Below are 12,125 nucleotides of genomic sequence, written 5' to 3' on the forward strand. Positions count from 1 at the left end.
TAGAATAGAATAGAATAGAGAAATAAAATATAGAATAGAATAGAATAGAGAAATAAAATATAGAATAGAATAGAATAGAATAGAATAGAATAGAATAGAATAGAATAGAATAGAATAGAATAGAATAATAAAATTAGAATAGAATAGAATAGAATAGAATAGAAAAATAAAATTAGAATAGAATAGAATAGAATAGAATAGAATAGAATAGAATAGAATAGAATAGAATAGAATAGAATAGAATAGAATATGGGATAGAATAGAATAGAATAGAATAGAATAGAATAGAATAGAATAGAATAGAATAGAATAGAATAGAATAGAATAGAGCTGGAAGGGACCTTGGAGGTCTTCTAGTCCAGCCCCCTGCTCAAGCAGGGGAACCTATACCATCTCAGAAAAGTAGCTGTCCAGTCTCTTCTTATAAACCTCCAGTATTGGAGCGCCCACAGTATGGAATTCTCTTTAAAGGTAAAGGTAAAGGTTCCCCCGCACATGCGCGCTAGTCGTTTCCAACTCTAGGGGCCGGTGCTCATCTCCGTTTTCAAAGCCAAAGAGCCAGCGCTTGTCCGAGGACGTCTCCGTGGTCATGTGGCCGGCATGACTAGACGCCAAAGGCACACGGAACGCTGTTACCTTCCCACCATAGTGGTCCCTATTTTTCTACTTGCATTTTTACGTGCTTTAGAACTGCTAGGTTGGCAGAAGCTGGGACGAGTAACAGGCGCTCACTCTGTTACGCGGCACTCGGGATTTGACCCGCCAAACTGCCGACCTTCTGATCGACAAGCTCAGCGTCCTAACCCACTGAGCCACCGCGTCCCTTCTCTTTACCAACACCCTAAAGAAGAACTCCCTTCTCTCGGCGTCTTCTTCTTTTGAACTTCTGATGTTTAAAAATACCCTGTGAAGTTTATCAGTCCAACTAATGTTAGAACATGGCAGCCCGAGGTGGGGCGGGGAAGGCAAAGAGAGAGAGAAAAAGACTCCTTTTAGCTTTCTTATCTCCTCCGTGACATTTCACCACCAAGCATCAAGAAAGCCAGACTCCGTGGCCATAGAGAGCGACACAAGGGCATGGAACAATCCATCACATGGTTTCTAAATTTTCCCGTTTGTTTACCCCATAGGCTCCCTCCAACAGCGAAGAATGGCAAGGTGCTAATCCCAGAGAACAAGGCACTCAGCTTCTCACATCCACACATGCTACCCTGGTATCACCGTAAGGGAAAGTGGGGGGGGGAGAGAAACCCACAATGGCTTGCATTGCATCCTTGCTTATGTTGGAGGGAGCTTTCCAATTTGCCTCTGCGGGTTGGCAATCTTTCTGTGGACCAAAGATAATTTCTAGGTTGCTGCTTCTCAAACAAACACTGTGCAGTTTGAATCACAAGGCATGTCCTTAATGGGGGCAACAGGGAGGGGAGAGAGTAAAGACTACTCAGTACTTAAGGACATTGCCTTTCCAGTGCTGAAAAGCAGGGAGATGGTTGGACATTTTAAGGACTTGTGATGCAACCATACAGGACACAAACTTCAAGGCAGTTTCCGTATGGAATGGGACAACTTGCTACAGGACAATTCAACAATTCAGTTTAATTATTTAAAATAATGTTAAAAAATATTTTAATCTTTGTCATTCACATTTTATTTTCTCCCTCCTTTCTTTAATGTTTCAATCCCACTATTTCTTTGATATTAGTGTAACTCTTGTCCTGCAGTGAGTTGGCCCATTGCAAGTTGGCTGTGGCGAGCTGGCTGCGATGAATTGTCATAGATGCATCTCTGTATGTTAGTTTATATGTGTGACAGATTTCAAACAAAAATGCGGCATCAGGGCTTGGTGGGTTCTATGCATTGATGGTAGGATGTCCGAGGTCCAGTATAAAGGTTGAGATTGGCAAAGTTGCTATATTTGTGCTGCAAAATCTTGGTAGCCATAAGAGGGCAGCCATGAGTTAGATTTTCTAGTTTTCTCTAGCTCATGGCTGCCATCTAAGGATTTCCAAGATGTTTGTAACACAGATACAACACTTCTAGGGATCAGGAACTCTTTCCGGTGCTTAATCTGTTACTATCGTAAGAACTGCGGATAGTAAGTTATTGATTATGCGTTACCAAGTTATTTTTGACTCCTAGCGACCACATAGATTTCTCCAAGACAATTTATCCCTAACCTGCTCTTTCAAATCTCCCAACGGCACACTCTGTAACTGAGTGCATAAATTTTCAGTCAACATTAAACATCCTTCTCTCCTAAAAAACAAGCAAGTACTTCTTCATTCCATAATTCACCCTATTTTCCATAAACCCATCTGTCTTCCATCCATCCATGTGTCAGTTCATCCATCTGTCCATCTGTCTGTATATCCACCCATATGCCAATCCATCAGTCCAATGGGCAGGTGGATCGATGGGCAGGCAGGTGGATAGATGGAGAGACAGGTAGATATGTGACTCCAGAAGATGTGGACAGGATCATGGGGAAGCTGAGCTCCACCACGTGTTTATTGGACCCGTGCTCCTCCTGGCTGGTCTATGCAGCTCGGGAGGGGACACGAGGCTGGCTCCAGGCAGTGATAACTGCTTCTTTGAGTGAGGGTAGCTTTCCTGCCACCCTGAAGGAGGCAGTGGTGAGGCCCCTCCTCAAGAAGCCTGCCCTGGACCCAGCTATTTTGAATAACTATCGTCCGGTCTCCAACCTTCGCTTTCTTGCGAAGGTTGTTGAGAGCGTGGTGGCGCATCAGCTCCCTCTGTTCCTGGAGGAAGCTGATTATCTGGACCCATACCAATCAGGCTTTAGGCCCGGGTACAGCACGGAGACGGCATTGGTCGTGCTGGTGAATGATCTCTGGCGGGCTCGGGACAGGGGTTGTTCCTCTGTCCTAGTCCTATTAGACCTCTCAGCGGCTTTCGATACCATCGACCATGGTACCTTACTGTGGCGTCTCAGGGGGTTGGGAGTGGGGGGCACTGTTCTTCAGTGGTTCTCCTCCTACCTCCTGGGACATTCGCAGTTGGTGCTGACAGGAGGGCAGAGGTCGGCCTCGAGGCCTCTCGTTTGTGGAGTTCCTCAGGGGTCGGTCCTCTCGCCTCTCCTGTTCAACATCTATATGAAGCCGCTGGGTGAGATCATTTGTGGTTTTGGAGTGCGGTATCATCAGTATGCTGATGATACCCAGCTTTTCATCTCTACCCCAAACCACCCCAGTGATTCCCTCGATGTGATGTCCCGTTGCCTAGAGGCGGTTCAGGTCTGGATGGGGAGGAACAGGCTTCGGCTCAATCCCGACATACGTTCCGGCATCTCAGGAAATTCAGTCCATTCCATCTTTAACCATGGGGGGTGAGGTGTTACCCCCCCATAGATAGGGCTCACAACTTGGGTGTCCTCCTGGACTCACAGCTCAGTTTGGAAGACCATGTAGGAGCTGTGACCAGGGGGGCTTTTGCCCAGGTTCTCCTGGTGCGCCAATTGCGACCCTATCTGGACCAGGATGCCCTGCGTACAGTCACTCATGTGCTGGTGACCTCTCGTATAGACTACTGCAATGCTCTGTACATGAGGCTGCCCTTGAGGACCACTCGGAGGCTACAGCTGGTGCAGAATGCGGCCGCGTGAGTTGTGATGGGGGTCTCCCAATACTCCCATGTAACACCTCTTCTCCGTGAGCTGCATTGGCTTCCAGTTGCCCTCCGGGTGAGATTCAAGGTGCTGGTGATTACCTATAAAGCCCTAAATGGCATGGGGCTGGATTACTTATGGGAGCACCTGCTGCCGGCATCATCTTTCCTTCGTCCTGTGCGCTCCCACAGAGAGGGCCTCCTCAGGGTGCCGTCGGTCAGAGAGTGTCGGCTTGCGGCCCCCAGGGGGAGAGCATTCTCTGTGGGCGCGCCAGCTCTTTGGAATCAATTACCGGTTGAGCTCCGGATGGCTCCCGACCTTCGCTCTTTCCACCGTGATCTGAAAACCTATTTATTTGAACAGGCCAGCCTGGTTTAAGGGTTTGGGGTATTTTTAATTATGTATTGTTAGGGCTTAAATTAATTTAATATTACTTTTAACTTTTGTATGTAGTGCTTTTATTGCCCTGTACACCGCCCTGAGTCTTTCAGGAGAAGGGCGGTATAGAAATTCAATTAAATAAATTAAAAAAAAAAATAATATATAGATGATATTTCTGCTGCAAACAGAAATTTTTCTCTTCTACAAAAAGGAATGTACCAAATAGCAGGTCAAAATCCAATTTTATCCACCGTCTACACTACAGTAATATATTTTTTTAAAAGAATGATTATAAAACATCTGCAGCAATTTTATGCCTATATTGATCCCAGAGCATGTTTATCTACAGAGAGCAAAGAATGTATCAAGTTACCAACTAAAGATTAAAATAAGAGACGTTCCCTATTGAAGTTTTTGGCCATTCTAGACTATTCCTTTTCCATCTTTTAAGTTTTCACTCTTCTGTCTGGTTGACACCGTGTTGACTATGTAAATAGAAACTCAATAAACAAAAAGAAGCAAGCAATAGAATGACCATGTTCTAATCGCATATTATAAAAAAATGAATGAGTCATTGAAAAATACTGATTAAAGAACAGATGGCAACTGCCAATTTTTGTGGGGTTAGGGATCCTGTTATTGTTTAACAGAAAACAGTAAAATCCATGTGTTATCAGGAACTGGACTTATTTTTAAAAAATGTCCATGACAAGTAGAGGGAAAATGAGACCACCAGATAAACCTGAGAGCATTTTGATGTCCCCCAGTATCACGTTGACTATCCTTAGTCCTTGCACTTAGTCCCTGCTGAAAATTCATCGGCTTTGGTACAAAGAGAGGGGAAATGGCTGTTCCAGAGCCTCAGAATTCTCTGCTGTCTACTATTTACTACTGCTGTTGAAAACGATTGTTATAATTATCTGTGAGCAATCCAGCCCTGCTGAGAGAGTCCACGGGACACTGTCAGTGCCATTTAATGACTATTCCTCCATTGGAGCATGATTGGGTTCATCTCAAAGAGTGCATGTGTCAATCCACGTGGGTTGGGGATTTTGTAAGTAAGTGTTCTTGCATGGGTGAATGGTAAGGTTTTGAGGTTGTTTATAAACCATGACCCTGGGCTGATCATCAATCACTTCCTACTGTGTCAACCACTTGCTGACTTTTTCTCGTGGTGATTAGGATTCTTGATGTCTTTTCAGCTCCTTTTATCATGCCTAATTTCTACAGCTCAGAGAGACGGGATCTATTCAGCATTCACTCGAGTTTATTTAAAAGGGAGGTTTCAGAAATACATTTTTTAAAAAAGGGGCAGAGCTTTAAATCTCTCTCTTTTTTCTATATTTACACCCTGTGGAAGCTCTTGCGGGTTACTAACCAGACTGACGTGCTTGAGGACATAAATGAACTCAACTGGCAAGCAGTCCCCCTCCCTCATTTTCATGCATGCAAATTGCACACAGAGTGTAGAGCTGGTACATAATAAGCAGTGCACAAGCAGCTGTTCACCTGCCCAGATAGTCAGACAGAGCACATGGAGCTGAGCGTAGTTCTTTAAATGTGTCTGACTAATGGCTCTCCAGAGGCTTTCAACATTCTTAAAAACAGAGATAAACAACAGATTTTCCCATCCTGTCAATTTAGAAAAAACATTGATGCCTTTGAACATTGGTGTTGGAGAATATTTATATTATATTTATATTTATTAAATTTTTATACCGCCCTTCTCCAGAAGGACTCAGGGCGGTGTACAGGGCAATAAACATTAAAAAACAAAGTACAAAAGTTAAAAACAATTAAATGATTTATGCCCGATATATACAATAGTTAAAACCATATTAAAACCCAACCCCAAACTCATCAGACCAGGCCGGCTTGCTCAAATAAATAGGTTTTTAGATCCCGCCGGAAGGAGTGAAGGTCGGGGGCAATCCAGAGCTCAACCGGCAACCGATTCCATAGCTCCGGGGCGCCCACAAAGAAGGACCTCCCCCTGGGGGCCACCAGTCGACATTCTCTGATCGAAGGCACCCTGAGGAGGCCCTCTCTGTGGGAGCGCACTGGACGGAGGGAAGTTGACGCCGGCCGCAGGTGCTGCCGTAGGTAATCCGGACCCATGCCATAACATGCACCTTGATCAAGCAAGCAAACCGACGGAGTAGTATTGGGAGACCTGAAGAAAAAATAGGATAGGGATAGTCAGCCATGGAGAAAAACTGTTTAAGTAGAAAGTAGGAATCAAAAACAACTTGATGCCACACAATCAGTGTTGACTTGGTGCTATTTATGTCTTTGATGTATCCTATCAAAATGTATTGCTCGCCTGACATAGAGATAAGGAATCAAGTAAGGAAAGAAATAAAACAAAGGAGTGACTATGGAGGTCAGGAGTTTTTGGAAAACACAAACTTATTAAATTCTTATTAAAGAATTTAGAAGAAAAATGCATCAAGGGAAGTCCAGACTTTTGACAGCATCTGCAAGTAAACCGGGAGATTAACTCAATAGATATATTAGTGAAGAAAGTAACTGGACAGAGAAGCGTTAGCCCAGGGGTAGAGAGAAAAGAAGCAGTAGAATTCAAATATGGTGCTGCTTCTGAAGAACCTTTTATTATAAATACAACTCCATTTTAAAAACTGCAAAAATGCATTCTTTTATCCTAGGGTTAACAAGCCTGAACATAATATAATTGTATGGAAAATATCAATCCTGTGCAAACACCCTCTTGGTTCACCTTTAGCTCCATGATTCATTTGACTTTTCAAAAGCATTTTGTAAATAAAACCTAGAAGTATTGTCACACTTCAAAGCTTCATCATCCAACATTACTTTTATTTCCAAGAATTCCAGCAGCTCTCCCACACAGGATTCACAGACATGCTTGTACACATGAAAAGACAAGAAACTTGGAACTATAGTTATTTAAAAATTATATTTCTGTAGATGGTAATGTTGGGTAAAACTGGATCTTAGCAATAGCATTTAGGCTTACATATCATCCTATAGCGCTTTACAGCACTCTGGGCTGTTTACAATGTTGATGCGTTATTTGCACATTGCCCCCAAAGATCTGGGTTCTCATTTTACCAACCTCAGAAGGATTGAAGGTTGAGTCAACCTTGAGCCCCATGAGGATCGAACTCTAGGCTGTGGGCTGTGACTTTGCCTGCAATACTGTGCTTAACCATTGCGCCACCAGGAATCTTGGCCTACTATTTGCTACATTCCTTTTGTAGGATAGAGTTCATTACGGTTATTATCATTTTTATTGTGTTTTTTGTTTATCATCCTTATTATCATCATCTGTCAGTTCTCCTGTCTGCCCACCTATCAGTCTGCCCATCTGTGCATCTATTTTTCTCATGGGCAAGTTGACTGACAGACTGACTGATGGACAACTGACCTTCCTTCTTTCCTTCTTTCCTTCTTTCCTTCCTTCCTTCCTTCCTCCCTCCTTCCCTCCCTTCCTCCGTCCCTCCCTTCCTTTTCCCCCCACATCATGCTTAAGCTTACTTTATTTCATTTGAATTGTCTCAAGTATATTGTGTGAATCCAGACCAACATAATGTATGCAATACCAATGATTTTTGTAAACTAAGGTTTATGCAGGTGTGCAAACCCAGCCTTCATCTACCCCTTCACTTTTGTTATTTGTTTGTTAAATCCCAGTACTTCTCATGTCTTGCAGCCTTTTCTCTGACATCAAAAAGAGGAACAGTTGTGTTTATTATTCCAGCCTTTTATTGCCATCACATCCCATGAAAGCTGACATTTTGTCAAGACGTGGTTATATAAACTCCTGGATGTGGAGGAAGGAGAGTGTGGGGAGAGCAGACTTGTGCTCCAGTTGATTATTGCAGGTGTCTTTCCAAGGTTTTTGCTGTAGCACAGCTTGTCTCTGCTCTCCTGTTGTTCAGCTGGGCAACATGAGTCTCTAAATGTCATCTGAAAAGGTGCCACAGACATCCTTCAGCATTCTCACTCTGCAAATTGGTGTGATGTGTCTTGGAAAGGTTGATTAAATCACTGTAGAATATGGCTGTCATCAAACTGGGAAAAACTGGAAGAGGTGGTTTTAAAGCATACTTTTTAAAGGAGGGTGAAGACATATTGAGGCACTCTGGTAGAGATTGCCCAAGGAAGCAGACATCAAGTATGTCTTAAACAGAAGTTTCCTTTATTGATGTGGTTTTGTTATACAAATGAATAGCAATAGCAATAGATTTATATACCGCTTCATAGTGCTTTACAGCACGTTCTGGGTGGTTTACAATGTCAGCAGTCTGGGGTGTCATTTTGCCCACCTTGGAAGGATGGAAGGATGAGTCAACCTTGAGCCGGTCAGGATTGAAGTCCTGCCAGTGGGCAGAGTTAGCCTGAAGTATTGCATTCTAACCAGTGAGTCACAATGGTTCCAGAATTCAGAATAGGAACATACCCTGTTCTCTTGTCCAGCTTCATTTTTTTTCTCCTCCTTGCAAGGTAGGTTACACCAAGTCAACCAGGAACCTCCAGAGACATTTGAGTTTTTTAAAAAAAACCAAAACAAAACAAAATCAAACAGCTCTGAAGGTTCCTGGTTGATTTTTGGAGGGTTGATGGATACCTTCACTGCTGCTGTGAAAAGTTCTGTAGCTCCTCAAGAATGAGCTTGAAAAAGTTCCATAACTGCCTTCTCTTCTTCCAACCTCAGGAGCTAACAAGGAGTGACAATTCCTGCCCCACTCAAGCTAGCCCAAGTCCCCAAACAACAAAAATCTGATCCCTCCAATTCCACACAAAAATGGGGGGAAAGATCCCCACAACTCTGAAGAACAGAAGGAGGCAGCCCACAGATCAGTCCCCTAAGGAAAACGGATATTGGCAATTCTGAAACATGTTGTGTACAGCAGCATATAAATAATATACTGATTAGAATAGGATACCGATTATATACTGACTAGTCTATAATATACCAATATATGATATAAATGATGCAAGTTGGAGGGAAAAGTCCTGGCCCAAAATATTTAAATATGAACAGGATAAAAATAAAACATCATCTTGTTTCAAAATTGGCCCTGCAAATCCCAAGGGGGGGCTCTTTTTTTTCCCCGTCCCTGCAAATTCCTGCTTTTCTATCTTACTCTTAAGAGGTTTTTTTTCCCCCTGGGTTTATTTTGGCTTCTGGCATTACTTTATTGTTAAAACTGGCATATGAAGTTTCTGCTGGTGATGTTTTTTTGTGTTCTATCCTTCCATCATTCTGCAGTTCGCACATTGGGAATTTAATGCCATCCTTTAAACATCTTTTTAAAGTGTAAGTAGCCAGAGGGAATGCTGAACTCCAAGAGATGTTCATGTAATCATTTGCTCCTTGACTATTTCAACACTAAATAAGTGCAAGAAATTACACTCCAGTCATGAAAATTTCCCCCACCTGCTTTGAAAAATAAATCTTGAAAAGAATTTTGCTTTCTAATTGAATGAAAACTAGTGTGTGTGTGTGGGAGGGGTGGAAATCGGCACAATATTTCTGCATTCTACAAAGTAGAAATGAAGTATTGTGACTTTTCCCAGCCTTTCTCATCTAAAAAGGTCCCTGAGATTGATCTGAGCTGTTTGTAGATCCAGTCCATTTCCTTACATCTCTTCCCGCTGGACCTTCACTTGCTCAGGGTGAAGATAACCAGAATTAATTAGCAGTAGATCAGATGGAATCAGCTTCTCTGGAACAAATCTTGTCAGTTTCAGCAAAAGCAACAGCCTTGATGCAAACATGGAATCTGCAGAGATCTATTCAGATGTTCTGAAGTTGTAAGCTCTTGATCCTGATGTTATTTGATCACCAGGGGATTCGTTCCTTGAGAAAACTGAGATTACGTCTGCTAACCCTCTCAATACTGAGAGTAGTTCTTGATTTAAATTTCAGGCACAAATTCTCTGCTGGCTGAGGAAACAAATATTTGGGCATCTTTCATTGTCCTTATGAGCCCAGGACTTATGCATGACATAACGCCTGAAGATAATAATAATGTACAAGCCAGTCTGATCTAGAGGTGAAGGCACCCAGCTAGAAACTAGGAGACAGTGAGTTCTAATCCTGCCTTAGGTATGAAAGCCAACTGGGGGACTTTGTGCCAGTCCCTATATCTCAGCCCATGTTAGGCTCAGGTGACAAGCCAGTAGGTAAATTCCTGTTGCAACCAATGGATTAATACTCAGTTGAGCTGAAAAAGCAGACTCTACAATTGCAGGAAACATGATAGGAAGGAAAATAATAACACATACCGGAAATAATTATATTTTATCATCAGTCCTGCTTTGCTGTTTTTTTTAAAAAAAAAATCATGGTCAAGAAATCTTTTAAATTGCAAAGAGAGCTATTACAGAATCCTAGTAATAAAAAAAGAGCTTGACTTACAAATGCCATTTCTAAGCACTGCCAATCAACTTGAGGCTGTCCTTGAGGCAGATCCTGTAAGTCACCATTTGGTCTCTGTTTTATATTTGATGCACACGTCACAACACATTGTGCTCTGAAAACAGCTGAGCTTTAAATTGTAATTATGCTGCTTATGTTGCCATTTGCTTCCTTTCAGCGTAATACTTGGGTGGCGTGTTTGTGCAGAGAAACTGGAAATGTCTGCAGGAAAAACGTTGCAGCCATTCTGCAAATTTGTCTTGAAAGTTTGATGCAAAAGGGTGTGACTTTTAATGCAACTGAATTGCTAGTTGTTGTTGTTGTTGAATTCTGCAGATAGCTGGAAGCAGAGAAGCTCACAAAATTAAGACTGAAGCACATCATGGCATGCAACCATCAAAGACCAGAGGAACGATTCCTGATTTGCAGAAAGGTATATGCAGATGGTCCTCGATTTAACAACAGTTCATTGAGTGACCATTCAAAGTTACAGTGGCACTGAAAAAGTGACTTATGACTGTTTTTCACACTTATGACCATTTCAGCATCCCCCATGATCATGTGGTCAAAATTCAGATGCTTGACCTCATTTAAGATGGTTGCAGTGTCCCAGGATCCATGTGGTCACCTTTTCTGACTTTCTGACAAGCAAAGTCAGTGGGGTAAGCAACAGTTGTTACTAACGTAACATCTGTAGTGCTTCGCTGAACAACTGTGGCAAGAAAGGTTGTGAAATGGGGCAAAATAACAAAATTTTCACTTAGCAACATAATTTGGGGGCTCAGGTGTGGTCCTAACCCAAGGAATACCTTTAGTTCCAAGAAACCCTTACTCTGTAACATTCATTAAAATGAAGATGATTGCACAAAACAGACAGGCATTCCTTAGCAATGTTAAATAATATATATATATACCCTTTTCAACTTTTAATAAGGTTATTTATAACCTCGTAACTCTAAAGTTATAAGAAAAAGGGGGTGTCCCAGTCTTCACAATATAACTAGTTCATTAAATTAAGTTTGGTTTTAACCAGATGTTCATATACTTTAATGGACCCAACATTCCCTAAATCCACAATAAAATGCATGCACTTTGGTGGATTTTGGCATAGTGTACAGTGTGCACTTTCTGTACACAGGTTTTCAAACATTCACATTTTTGTAAAGACCTACTTTAATACAAGCACAGGGAAAATATTTTTTTCTGGAACTTGATGCCATTTTCCCCCTATCTCTTTTTCCTATATAGATGAGAGCCAAAAGGTCAGCCCTCCATTTAAAAGGCCATCCTCCATCCTAGAGTCTCCAACATTTTGGGGAGGGCCCAAGGGGCACACAAAGTGGCACTGTGGGTAGCGTTTCAAATTAACAAGATTGAGTTGTCCCACAGTTATTCCCACATATTTAATGCATTTCTCCCATTATATTGCCCATTGAAATTTGCACCTAAAGTTCTCACAGGCCACATTCCTATCTCTGGGGCAGGGGTAGGCAACCTTGGCTCTTTTATGACTCGTGGACTTCAACTCCCAGAATTCCTGAGCCAGCCACGCTGAGGAGAAATGGAGAGGTTTCCATGCAGAGCCATGCTGGCTCAGGAATTCTGGGAGTTGAAGTCCACGAGTCATAAAGGAACCAAGGTTGCCTACCCCTGCTCTGGGGGATCAGTTTATGGACTTCTGGTCTCACCTTCTGGGTAGAAGAAAAATCACTC

General features: G+C 42.3%; 1 protein-coding gene across 2 annotated transcripts in view; it reads left to right on the forward strand.

Annotated features, from left to right (window-relative positions):
* PDP2 (pyruvate dehydrogenase phosphatase catalytic subunit 2) overlaps positions 1-12,125 on the forward strand; it is a 259,441-nt gene that overhangs the window by 53,589 nt on the left and 193,727 nt on the right. The gene's annotated exons all lie outside the window — the stretch shown is intronic.

The sequence above is a fragment of the Vipera ursinii genome (genome assembly GCF_947247035.1).
Source record: "Vipera ursinii genome assembly, chromosome: 10".
Classification (NCBI taxonomy): Eukaryota; Metazoa; Chordata; class Lepidosauria; order Squamata; family Viperidae; genus Vipera; species Vipera ursinii.